At 38.7% G+C, this 13,009-nt stretch overlaps 1 protein-coding gene across 3 annotated transcripts in view; it reads left to right on the forward strand.

The window, feature by feature from the left end:
* The window catches only part of LOC126236888 (intraflagellar transport protein 80 homolog), a 448,716-nt gene that overhangs the window by 140,346 nt on the left and 295,361 nt on the right, over positions 1–13,009 (forward strand). The gene's annotated exons all lie outside the window — the stretch shown is intronic.

Genomic DNA, 13,009 nt, shown 5'->3' on the forward strand with positions numbered 1-13,009 from the left:
GCCAAACTTTCAGGAAACATTCCTCACACACAAAGAAAGAAAATATGTTATGTGGACATGTGTCCAGAAACGCTTACTTTCCATGTTAGAGCTCATTTTATTACTTCTCTTCAAATCAAATGAATCATGGAATGGAAACACACAGCAACAGAACGTACCAGTGTGACTTCAAAATGTCCTCCGTTAGTGAGGATACATGCATCCACCCTTCGTCGCATGGAATCCCTGATGCGCTGATGCAGCCCTGGAGAATGGCGTATTGTATCACAGCCGTCCACAATACGAGCACGAAGAGTCTCTACATTTGGTACTGGGGTTGCGTAGACAAGAGCTTTCAAATGCTCCCATAAATGAAAGTGAAGAGGGTTGAGGTCAGGAGAGTGTGGAGGCCATGGAATTGGTCCGCCTCTACCAATCCATCGGTCACTGAATCTGTTGTTGAGAAGCGTATGAACACTTTGACTGAAATGTGCAGGAGCTCCATCGTGCATGAACCACATGTTGTGTCGTACTTGTAAAGGCACATGTTCTAGCAGTACAGGTAGAGTATCCCATATGAAATCATGATAACGTGCTCCATTGAGCATAGGTGGAAGAACATGGGGCCCAATCAAGACATCACCAACAATGCCTGTCCAAACGTTCACAGAAAATCTGTGTTGATGACGTGATTGCACAATTGCGTGCGGATTCTCGTCAGCCCACACATGTTGATTGTGAAAATTTGCAATTTGATCACGTTGGAATAAAGCCTCATCTGTAAAGAGAACATTTGCACTGAAATGAGGATTGACACATTGTTGGATGAACCATTCGCAGAAGTGTACCTGTGGAGGCCAATCAGCTGCTGATAGTGCCTGCACACGCTGTACATGGTACGGAAACAACTGGTTCTCCTGTAGCACTCTCCATACAGTGACATGGTCAACGTTACCTTGTACAGCAGCAACTTCTCTGACGCTGACATTAGGGTTATCGTCAACTGCACGAAGAATTGCCTCGTCCATTGCAGGTGTCCTCGTCGTTCTAGGTCTTCCCCAGTCGTGAGTCATAGGCTGGAATGTTCTGTGCTCCCTAAGATGCCAATCAATTGATTCGAACGTCTTCCTGTCGGGACACCTTCGTTCTGGAAATCTGTCTCGATACAAACGTACCGCACCACGGCTATTGCCCCGTGCTAATCCATACATCAAGTGGGCATCTGCCAACTCCGCATTTGTAAACATTGCACTGACTGCAAAACCACGTTCGTGATGAACACTAACCTGTTGATGCTACGTACTGATGTGCTTGATGCTAGTACTGTAGAGCAATGAGTCGCATGTCAACACAAGCACCGAAGTCAACATAACCTTCCTTCAATTGGGCCAACTGACGGTGAATCAAGGAAGTACAGTACATACTGACGAAACTAAAATGAGGTCTAACATGGAAATTAAGTGTTTCCGGACACATGTCCACATAACACCTTTTCTTTATTTGTGTGTGAGGAATGTTTCCTGAAAGTTTGGCCGTACCTTTTTATAATACCCTGTATACTCTGAAAGACACCTTGTGTTGTGAGGTGTAGAGTACTTTATGTAGCACTGTCACTTTAATGAAGTGATGTGTTTCACATTGTCTACAGTACTAACAAATAATGATTATTACCAGGGAAAGTACATTTTTGTCTTATTTAAGTGATTTAGAATGATGGATGCAGCATTTGTGCAAGCAGGATGATGGTAGTAGCTGTATAAGGCTTCACAATAACCACTGGTTGGATGGTTTATTTCCTGTAATCTTGCCCTTGCTCGGAGATTCACTTTGCCCCATAGAGCTGCAAGTACTGTGATAACCAGTATTACATCATGGGAAAAAGAGATGATGCTGAGTGGACGTTCTAAAGAGAGCTGTCAGTCAAGGTGTACTCAGTTCATGTAGTGTCGTAGCTCATGGACATTGAATGATGGATGTGGTCTGGGGCTATTGTGGCATGTATGCTGCTTCCACGGTTCTCAAGAGTAATTACAGATCTGATGATCAAAAGTCTACAATATTTCAGCAGATAGCCATTTCACCATCATCATGTGGCACAGATGGAGTGAAATGTCTGCTGTGGGCTCACGGTATGTTGGGCCATTATGCCGGCAAGTGTGTATATCACACAAGGAACTCAGGTGATTTCACCTGTTGGCTGAAAGAGCTAATACTGCAGGAGTCCAACATTATAGTCAGCTCTGATGTCATCTCATTTTTCACTGGAGTCGCTTTGGAAGACTGCACAAAGTATCGTGAACTTTTGACAGTTAGATTCAACAGTACACTCGAAAGTCATGGAAGCATTGTATGAAGCATTTGTGTATTGTAACTTATGGATCAATGTAATTTTGTATGAGAAGAAGTGCTTTCTAATAATTTAATAGAAAATTGAAGACATAGGTAAGCACTTTCACATTTTCAGCACAGATGCAGTCACAGCGGAGAAGAAGTCATGCTTTGGAAGAACTTTCCATATAACAGTCTCTCCCTCTGTTTACTATCTTATTCTATCTTGTGCATGAAGAGCCAAGAGTGATCACTTTGCTAACAAAAAAGGACTATACAATCTCACTCTTAGACATTTTCTTGTCATCATCTGAACAACAAGACATAAAAAATAGTCATTTTTGTCATATGCTGGAAATGTTGAGTCGCTGCCATGCAGTTTCTTTCAAAACCTAGACGTACTACTCTAGGCACATAAAAACTAGTCATTTTTGTCATATGCTGGAAAAGTTCAGTCGCTGCCATGCAGTTTCTTTCAAAACCTAGACGTACTACTCTAGGCCAGGACCCCATAATTTTTGAAGATACAACACAGGCTACCTTTCTAAAATAAATTAGAGAAAGTAACAGTATATTAAATGATAATGGCGTCCTCTTGGGTAAATCCATGGAGAAGAAATAAAAACTTTGAGGTTCGCTGATGACATTGTAATACTGTCAGAGACTGCAAAGGACCTGAAAGAGCAGCCGAATGGACTGGACCATGTCTTGAAAGGAGGATATAAGATGAACATCAACAAAAGCAAAACGAGAATAATGGAATTTGGTCGAATTAAATCAGGTGATGCTGCAGGAATCAGATTAGGAAATGAGATGCTCAAAGTAGTAAATGAGTTTTGCTATTTGGGGAGCAAAATAACTAATGATGGTCAAAGTAGAGAGGATATAAAATGTAGACTGGCAATGGCAAGGAAAGCGTTTGTGAAGAAGAGAAATTTGTTAACATCGAGTATAGATTTAAGTGTCAGGAAGTCATTTCTGAAGGTATTTGTATGCAGTGTAGCCATGTATGGAAGTGAAGCATGGACGATAAATAGTTGAGACAAGAAGAGAATAGAAGCTCTCGAAATGTGGTGCTACAGAAGAATGCTGAAGATTAGATGGACAGATCACATAACTAATGAGGAGGTATTGAATAGAATTGGAGAGAAGAGAAACTTGTGGCACAACTTAACTAGAAGAAGGGATCGGTTGGTAGAGCATATTCTGAGGCATCAAGGGATCACCAATCTAGTATTGGAGGGCAGCGTGGATGGTAAAAATAATAGAGGGAGACCAAGAGGTGAATACACTAAACAGATTCAGAAGGATGTAGGTTGCAGTAGGTACTGGGAGATAAAGAACCTTGCACAGGATAGAGTAGCATGGAGAGCTGCGTCAAACCAGTCTCTGAACTGAAGACCACAACAACAACAACAATGGTATAAATTAAAAAAGATGAAGCAACCAAGCCATTTGTGCCAATCTCGCATTAACTGCACAAAATAATAAATACCGTAACTATCATATTTACTATGCTGTCTAGAGTTATGCTAAGTTACTAAAGCATGTGAGAAATGTCATATACATTATTAAATTTCTCAAATGGCAAAAAGCAAAGTAATGTTACAGGGTGTTTCAAAAATGACTGGTATATTTGAAACGGCAATAAAAACTAAACGAGCAGCGATAGAAATACACCGTTTGTTGCAATATGCTTGGGACAACAGTACATTTTCAGGCGGACAAACTTTCGAAATTACAGTAGTTACAATTTTCAACAACAGATGGCGCTGCAAGTGATGTGAAAGATATAGAAGACAACGCAGTCTGTGGGTGCGCCATTCTGTATGTCGTCTTTCTGCTGTAAGCGTGTGCTGTTCACAACGTGCAAGTGTGCTGTGGACAACATGGTTTATTCCTTAGAACAGAGGATTTTTCTGGTGTTGGAATTCCACCGCCTAGAACACAGTGTTGTTGCAACAAGACGAAGTTTTCAACGGAGGTTTAATGTAACCAAAGGACCGAAAAGCGATACAATAAAGGATCTGTTTGCAAAATTTCAACGGACTGGGAACGTGACAGATGAATGTGCTGGAAAGGTAGGGCGACCGCGTACGGCAACCACAGAGGGCAACACGCAGCTAGTGCAGCAGGTGATCCAACATCGGCCTCGGGTTTCCGTTCGCCGTGTTGCAGCTGTGGTCCAAATGACGCCAACGTCCACGTATCGTCTCATGCGCCAGAGTTTACACCTCTATCCATACAAAATTCAAACGCGGCAACCCCTCAGCGCCGCTACCATTGCTGCACGAGAGACATTCGCTAACGATATAGTGCACAGGATTGATGACGGCGATATGCATGTGGGCAGCATTTGGTTTACTGACGAAGCTTATTTTTACCTGGACGGCTTCGTCAATAAACAGAACTGGCGCATATGGGGAACCGAAAAGCCCCATGTTGCAGTCCCATCGTCCCTGCATCCTCAAAAAGTACTGGTCTGGGCTGCCATTTCTTCCAAAGGAATCATTGGCCCATTTTTCAGATCCGAAACGATTACTGCATCACGCTATCTGGACATTCTTCGTGAATTTGTGGCGGTACAAACTGCCTTAGACGACACTGCGAACACCTCGTGGTTTATGCAAGATGGTGCCCGGCCACATCGCACGGCCGACGTCTTTAATTTCCTGAATGAATATTTCGATGATCGTGTGATTGCTTTGGGCTATCCGAAACATACAGGAGGCGGCGTGGATTGGCCTCCCTATTCGCCAGACATGAACCCCTGTGACTTCTTTCTGTGGGGACACTTGAAAGACCAGGTGTACCGCCAGAATCCAGAAACAATTGAACAGCTGAAGCAGTACATCTCATCTGCATGTGAAGCCATTCCGCCAGAGATGTTGTCAAAGGTTTCGGGTAATTTCATTCAGAGACTACGCCATATTATTGCTACGCATGGTGGATATGTGGAAAATATCGTACTATAGAGTTTCCCAGACCGCAGCGCCATCTGTTGTTGACAATTGTAACTAATGTAATTTCGAAAGTTTGTCTGCCTGGAAATGTACTGTTGTCCCAAGCATATTGCAACAAACGGTGTATTTCTATCGCTGCTCGTTTAGTTTGTATTGCCGTTTCAAATATACCGGTCATTTTTGAAACACCCTGTATGTAACCTTATAGTCATTACTGCCTCTCTCTAACAGGTGGTTTTAAGAGACAGAAAATACAAATACAATGACAACTGCGACCAAGATTAAAGAATTAACTACTCAGTTGAAATTGCAGGACATGGGACTATGATTTGTGTGTTACTTGTTCATAACATATTCAAAATAATAAGCATAAATAATGAACACCAACACTCTAGATTTTCTAATGTATAGTAGAGATTACATAAGGGAAGAGCAGTTGAACGGAATGGACAGTGTCTTGAAAGGAGGATATAAGATGAACATCAACAAAAGCAAAACAAGGATAATGGAATGTAGTCGAATTAAATCGGGTGATGCTGAGGGAATTCGATTAGGAAATGAGACACTTAAAGTAGTAAAGGAGTTTTGCTATTTGGGGAGCAAAATAACTGATAATGGTCGAAGTAGAGAAGATATAAAATGTAGACTGGCAATAGCAAGGAAAGCGTTTGTGAAGAAGAGAAATTTGTTAACATCGAGTATAGATTTAAGTGTCAGGAAGTCGTTTCTGAAAGTATTTGTATGGAGTGTGCCATGTATGGAAGTGAAACATGGACGATAAATAGTTTGGACAGGAAGAGAATAGAAGCTTTCGAAATGTGGTGCTGCAGAAGAATGCTGAAAATTAGATGGGTATATCACATAACTAATGAGGAGGTATTGAATAGAATTGGGGAGAAGAGGAGTTTATGGCACAACTTGACAAGAAGAAGAGACCGGTTGGTAGGACATGTTCTGAGGCATCAAGGAATCACAAATTTAGCATTGGAGTGCAGCGTGGAGGGTAAAAATCGTAGAGGGAGACCAAGAGATGAATACACTAAGCAGATTCAGAAGGATGTAGGTTGCAGTAGGTACTGGGAGATGAAGAAACTTGCGCAGGATAGGGTAGCATCAAACCAGTCTCAGGACTGAAGACCACAACGACAACAACAACAAGGGAATATTTCTAGTTCTTTTTTTGCTAACATCATGTGCATAATGGCTGAAAAGTATATTGGCATAAGCACATGGTAAATGTGCATGATACTAATGCTGGCTATTAGCAATGCATGTTGAATGGAGGAAGGAAAGGGAAGATAATAATATATGTATATTAACTGTTTGATGTACCAACGTCCACATAGGATCAGGAGAGAGCTACATAGGTGCACCAAAAGTCACATTACCAAAACACTTTTGTAATGAAGAAAAATAAGCTTAAGTCACATTGAGTTGAACATAGAGGAACATACTTAAGGTTGAACTGATACGGAATTATGTAGTAAATCTAGCTTCTTACCTGTCTTACTTGATCCAGGGTAGAGCAAGGAAGAGGTACAGGTGTTGTTGATAGTTTCCTTAAAAGTGTGGTTGGTTAAGTGGGTTAGTTAAGTGAGTGGTAGTTCCTATTTGTGTTGCTACACTCTCCATAACTGTCAATACAGAGTATTAAAACCGATTTTCAGGACCATCGGTGGTGAAGCCAGTGGTGCAGTAGAACTGGCAAATCATCTTTCGGCCCATTGGTAATACTCCTCCCAATAAGGGGTCCCTAGGGTGGGGAGTGGGATGGGTATCTATCTTTGGTGTCTGTCACCTTTCCTTCTTTGGTTCCGACACTCCTAGTCTTTCTTTTCCTTTCTTTCTTCTGCACGAAGAGTACCGTGTCAATTCTGCCTATTTCCATTGCTGAAATCCTTCTCTCATCCATATTTTAGAACTTATTTTTACAAGACTGCTATAGACACAGCACACAAACAAGTGACTTCTTGATGATGTACAAAACATTAAACTGGTAACAGTAACTGATCATTACTCCAAGTCCAATCAGCATGGTTAAGCAATGAGTCCTTATCCTACTTATAAAATGAATTGATGATTAAACTAAATGCATAACAGAATTACCAGTCCTCATTGTGGTCAGTTCACAGGTGTAGAGAGTTAGAGCCAATGCAATAAATAAATAAATAAATTTATGAGCAAGGCATGTTACAACTGTAACTTACTTCATGAATTTCAGTTAACCATTTTACAGCTATAGATGAGCCCTTTGCTTTCCAAGCTGAGGCAGTGTTTGTTATGGCTGTACTGCTTGTCAAGTACTACTGCATGTGCTGGGAGATGGCATTCCAGCTGATATGAAGTACTTATGATCCAATTTTTCGAAAATTATTAGGTGAAAAAATTTGATTTTTGCCCTTATTACAGTCTAATATCTTCAGTCAATAAAGAATTGAATTTCATTTCATTATCAGTCATACTTACTGTGCTCCATCAAATGAAGTAAAGAAGTACATGTAATTTTAGAGAGTTTGCAGAGGTAAAAATGCATTGCATAAACTTTGTGCCTGGTTCATTTCAGTTCACACATTGCAGTGAGTGAAATGTAAGTAAGATATTGAAATTTTATTTAAAATTAAAATCAGAATGATACAAAATTTTGTTCCCAAGGTATTGGGTTTTATATCTGATGGACGATCAGGCACGACATGCCTAGTTCCGTCCATGTGGACTTGCTGGCTGCTATGAAATACTTATCATCCATTCTTAAAACAAAACTGTTACGTGAAAAAAATTGATTTTTGCACATCTTACAGACTAATGTCTTTGCTTGATAAAAGGATTGAATTTCTTTTCATTATATACCATAGTTACTGTGCTGTATCAAATTAAGTAAAACATCATGCAAAATTAAAGATTTTGCAGAGGCAAAAACTTTGTATATGGTTGACATTGTAATAAATGAAATGTAGATAAGATCTAAAAAATTTATTTAAAATTGAGAGCAGAAGGATGTCTCACATGACACACACACTCATGTCCTTGCACATCAACAAACATGGTTATAACAATCATCATATCTCTTAACCATTTCAAGATATCGAACAAGGTTTTTCGCAAATTATAACAAACAATGAGGCCCATATGTTGTGTGATAAATACCTGAAACTTCTTTATTCACCAAGATATGGAAGTAACTTGTCAGGAGCAGTGAGTAATCATCAGCTCAGAATGCATACAGACATCCAGAACACTGTAGGAAAACCCAAGCAGCATGCATATACATGTCCACAACATCTTCAGAATGGTGTCGCAGGATGTGTACATGCCCACAGCAGCAAAAGGGTTAATAGTCCAGTCAAATGATTATCAAAAAGACCAAATAGTGGAAGGTTTTGTAGATTTTTTTTTCAAACTTTCTATGTGGTTTTGAGGGTGCTAAATCCAAACTTTTGAAGTCCCACCAAAATTTCAGCCTGAAAATGACTCAAAAATGGAAAAAAACTTAAAAAAAGTGGTACTTTTTTGGTTTTTTGCTTATAACTCTGAAAAGATGAAGTACTCTGCAAAGCTGAGTGTTTGTTAAACTAAAGAGGATAAAAATTTGCACAAAATAGAGGTTAGCATTTTTTCAAAGCTGAGCAGATAGTCCTTCTCATGATCTACCACCCACACCCTTAGTGTAATTTGTTGCACATCTGTTGCTGTATTCTATCCTTCACTAGTGTCATGATGTCATTGGAGTGACTGGTAGTTGATACTTGCCATGATGGAGGGGTAAGACTGTGTAATGCCAGTGACATCTCCCCCTCCTGACAGTCTGTTGAAGAAGTATGGAAATGATATAATGACTGCCTCATTTGTGAAGAAATCAGCTGTAGTTTGTTTCAAAAACACTGGATACAAAATTCTTGCAAATAGTTCATATGTCGATAAGGTCATCTCCAGAGGAAGAACTATAATGTGTGGTTGAAACAGCAGCAGGCATACATGTTGAAGATATTCAGTCACAGGTTTACAACACAACAAAATATTCCCCTCCAGGCCAGTTTCTTACAGATCATCCCTAGTTCTGTCCCAAATTTCGTTACTTGACTAGTGATGAAGAAAAAGTGAGAAAACTAGAATAAATAGAAGACCAAAAGTGTGGCCCTAGCATGCGACATTGTGGCAGCTATCAGACCCAACACTTTCTTGCCACCATTACAGATTGGCCTGGCCACATTCATCTGTAAGATATATGGCTCTCGGAAAGTGGTTGATGTACTGTCTGCTTTAGGAAACAGAGCCTCCTACACAGTATCAGTAGGTTTGGAGTGGATGGCTAAGGGATTGGAATTTGACCCAAACTCTTGATGGAAACAATAGTTTCCATGTAATGGGAAGAATCCAGTGTATTACACTACATGAAGATAAGCCATATTTCCTGTTGTTCTTATTATAATTTGCCATTATGAAATCTCATGACCTCATTATTGTAACAAACAGTGGACATTGGTTTCATATCTATTATTTACTTGTTATCTGCTATGAACTGAAATTAGTCATGTCTTATCTTACTTAGCTGTAACATACCTTTACATATTCTCAATCTGCTGATAAATCAAGCAAATACATTGGCAGTGGTGCACAATGTGCAAAGAGGATGTAACTTCTTTGAAATTTCATTAAAACTGTTGTATTAATAATATAACATTATTATTATTATTATTATTATTATTATTATTATTGTTACCAAATAAAAACTAAACAATTAAGTATTATGTCATTTACATAAGTTATTTGAACACCTTTTAATGGTAGGATTGGTGAAAGTTTTCATTTTGCCATTTGAATGAACATCATAGCATATTGAGATGTAAGGAGTTGGGTTTTGGTGGTGGCACCTGAAATTATGCTAACTTCAACATTCACTATACACTGTATGGTTGATCTGATGAAAAAAAACATTTGAACTTACTTTGTGAGAAATTTAATGCTCTTTATTTTCATAAATAGTCAACTTAACAAAAATTGAATAGTTTCTGAATTGTAAGCAAAAACCCCAGAAAAATTCCATTTTTTCATGGTTTTTATCATTTTTTACCCATTTCAAGGACAAAATTTTGGTGGTTCTTTGAAAATTCAGTTTCAGCATCCTCAAAAACATGTAGAAAACTTATCAAAAACAAAAAAAGAAATTTACAAAACTTTGCTCTAAGAATCTCCGTTTGAATGGACTGTAATGTTGAATGAGTGACTATTCCTAAATTTGTTTTTGTGACTGTGATCAAAGAAATACAACGTCAGGAACATTGTAAGGTTTAGGGGTTACTAGCTCTTGGCGGGCAATCCACTTGTGATAATCAAGCAAATGGTATGACTGTATCACTCTTAAAAGTTTTAAAAATTTGATTCTACTAAATAGTTTTCAGTTCCGAAGTTGGAAAAGATGAATGTGTTCTAAAGACTAATTGTAAATTTTTTTTAATGGTATGAATTCCAAAGTGTGTTCAGCACTACTAGTATTATTTGTTTGTTTATATTCAATAACTGTGATGACATAGTTCTTCTAAGGAGAGTGATATGTGGTGTAAAATATCACTTAGGTAGAGTGATGTGTTGCACATACCTACAGTACTGGCAAATGGAAATTACCACCCAGATAAATATAGTTTATTTTAGTTAAGTGGTTTAGAATTACATACTCTGTAGGAAAGTACACAGGTTCTGGGATGAACACTGTATTTCTGCAAGGCAGGACGTTGATAGCAGGTGTATCATAATTCACTGTACCTGCTGATTGAGTGATTTATACTCTGCAGTCCTGTCCCAGCTTAGAGATGTGCTGCACGCCATAGAGCAATGAATGCCTTAATAATAATGGCGTGTGACGAGGGCCTCACGTCGGGTAGACCGCTCGCCCGGTGCAAGTCTTTCGATTTGACACCACTTCGGCGACTTGCTCATCGATGGGGATGAAATGATGATGATTAGGACAACACAACACCCAGTCCCTGAGCGCAGAAAATAACCGACCCAGCCGGGAATCAAACCGGGCCCTTAGGATTGACAGTCTATCGCGCTGACCACTCAGCTACCGGGGGCGGACAATGAATGCCATGACAATCTATATTACATAATGAGAACAAAAGTTAAGTGTTTGTGTATAGTAACTGATGGAACAATATCATTTTTTATAAGAAATAGTGTTTTCTAATAATATGTCATGCTATATAGGGAGGTCAGAAACGGTCTGTGAAATTTGGAAGGGTTCTGCTGGACAGAGTGTACTGGGGGGGGGGGGGGGGGGGGGGAATTGATAGAATGTGCCATTTCTGAGTTATTTAGAATTAAAGTTAGCCAATAAGTTCATTGTGAGTGCAGGTTCAAACACTTACACACACTAAAATGTGGCAATGCACAGACATCCTGTTGTCCATGAGTTATCAGTTGTTGAAATGCTCATACCTGTTAAAATGTGCTTTTTTTCAGAAGTCATAAATTTAAACTAGGTTAGGAAAAACTACAGTCAACAAAAGACGACACACACACACACACACACACACACACACACACACACATATTCTCTCTCTCTTTTTGTTGTGCCAAACTGCAACTCAGCATCTCCGCTATATGGTGAGTAGCACCTTTCCTTTTCACAATATTGTTTGCAAAAACTATGTTTTTTTGGTTTGAGGAAACACATTTAGTGACACCACCTCTGGCATGCTGCATGAATTTGTGCATGCTATGACATGATTGTCTAGGTTCAATGTTAATAACTTGGAAATGGTGCAGCATATTGAATATTTTTCTAACAGTTTTTTTCTAGCGCAACCTTGCCCGTAGCACACTGACAAGCTTTTCGGACTGTTTCTGACCACCCTGTATAAAGATAAGTTGCTTAACATTATTACCAAAAATCTCAAAAGTTCTTGACCAATTTAATTCAGATTTTTACACTATGCTATAAAAAATATCAAGACAGATATAAGCTATGTATTTTAATATGCATGATATATAAATCCATACTCATATTATAAACACAAAAGTAAGTCTGTCTGTTATGCTTTCATGACTAAACCACTCAACTGATTTTGATGAAATTAGATATTGTGATAGCTTGAATGTTCAACAAGAACATAGGCTATTTTAAAAAGTGTGTAGTACAAGATATTTATTGATTTGAAGAGTGTAATGTGAAATATGTGACAATAATTACTCCATGAAAAAGCTGTTTACTCTTTGACTTTTGAACTCTTATCATATTTGTGAAAATGTTTTTGTTTGATATTTTCTACATAATATGATTCAACATAATGAATACAATGCTTATACAATCCTCAATGTGTTTAATCCGTACTTCCATACTAAAATCATTCACAAACCCATTGCATTTTAACCACTAAGCATCACATGTCTCTTAAAGCCTCTGAAACACTTGAGAACTCATAACAATGGCACCATTTAAATGCTGTCTGACAAAAAGAGATATGTCATGCCTTTACATGTAGACTATGGGATGCTTTTAGTGAGTCTTCATTTGATTATGATTTGTGAGTGCAGCTGAAGTTAACAGGCAGACATGTGAAGGCAACTGAGATGACACATGCAAATATTATAAAATTTGTGCTGCATCAAACTACAAGTTACTTCGTTTCTCTATTTGCCAGTTTAACACTGATTAATAATTTTAGAAACTCTACATTTTATTTTAGTACTGTCACCATCACTCATCATAACAAAACTATTGATATGTATCAACAGCTTGTGGT

The sequence above is a fragment of the Schistocerca nitens genome, chromosome 2 (genome assembly GCF_023898315.1).
Source record: "Schistocerca nitens isolate TAMUIC-IGC-003100 chromosome 2, iqSchNite1.1, whole genome shotgun sequence".
Lineage (NCBI taxonomy): Eukaryota > Metazoa > Arthropoda > Insecta > Orthoptera > Acrididae > Schistocerca > Schistocerca nitens.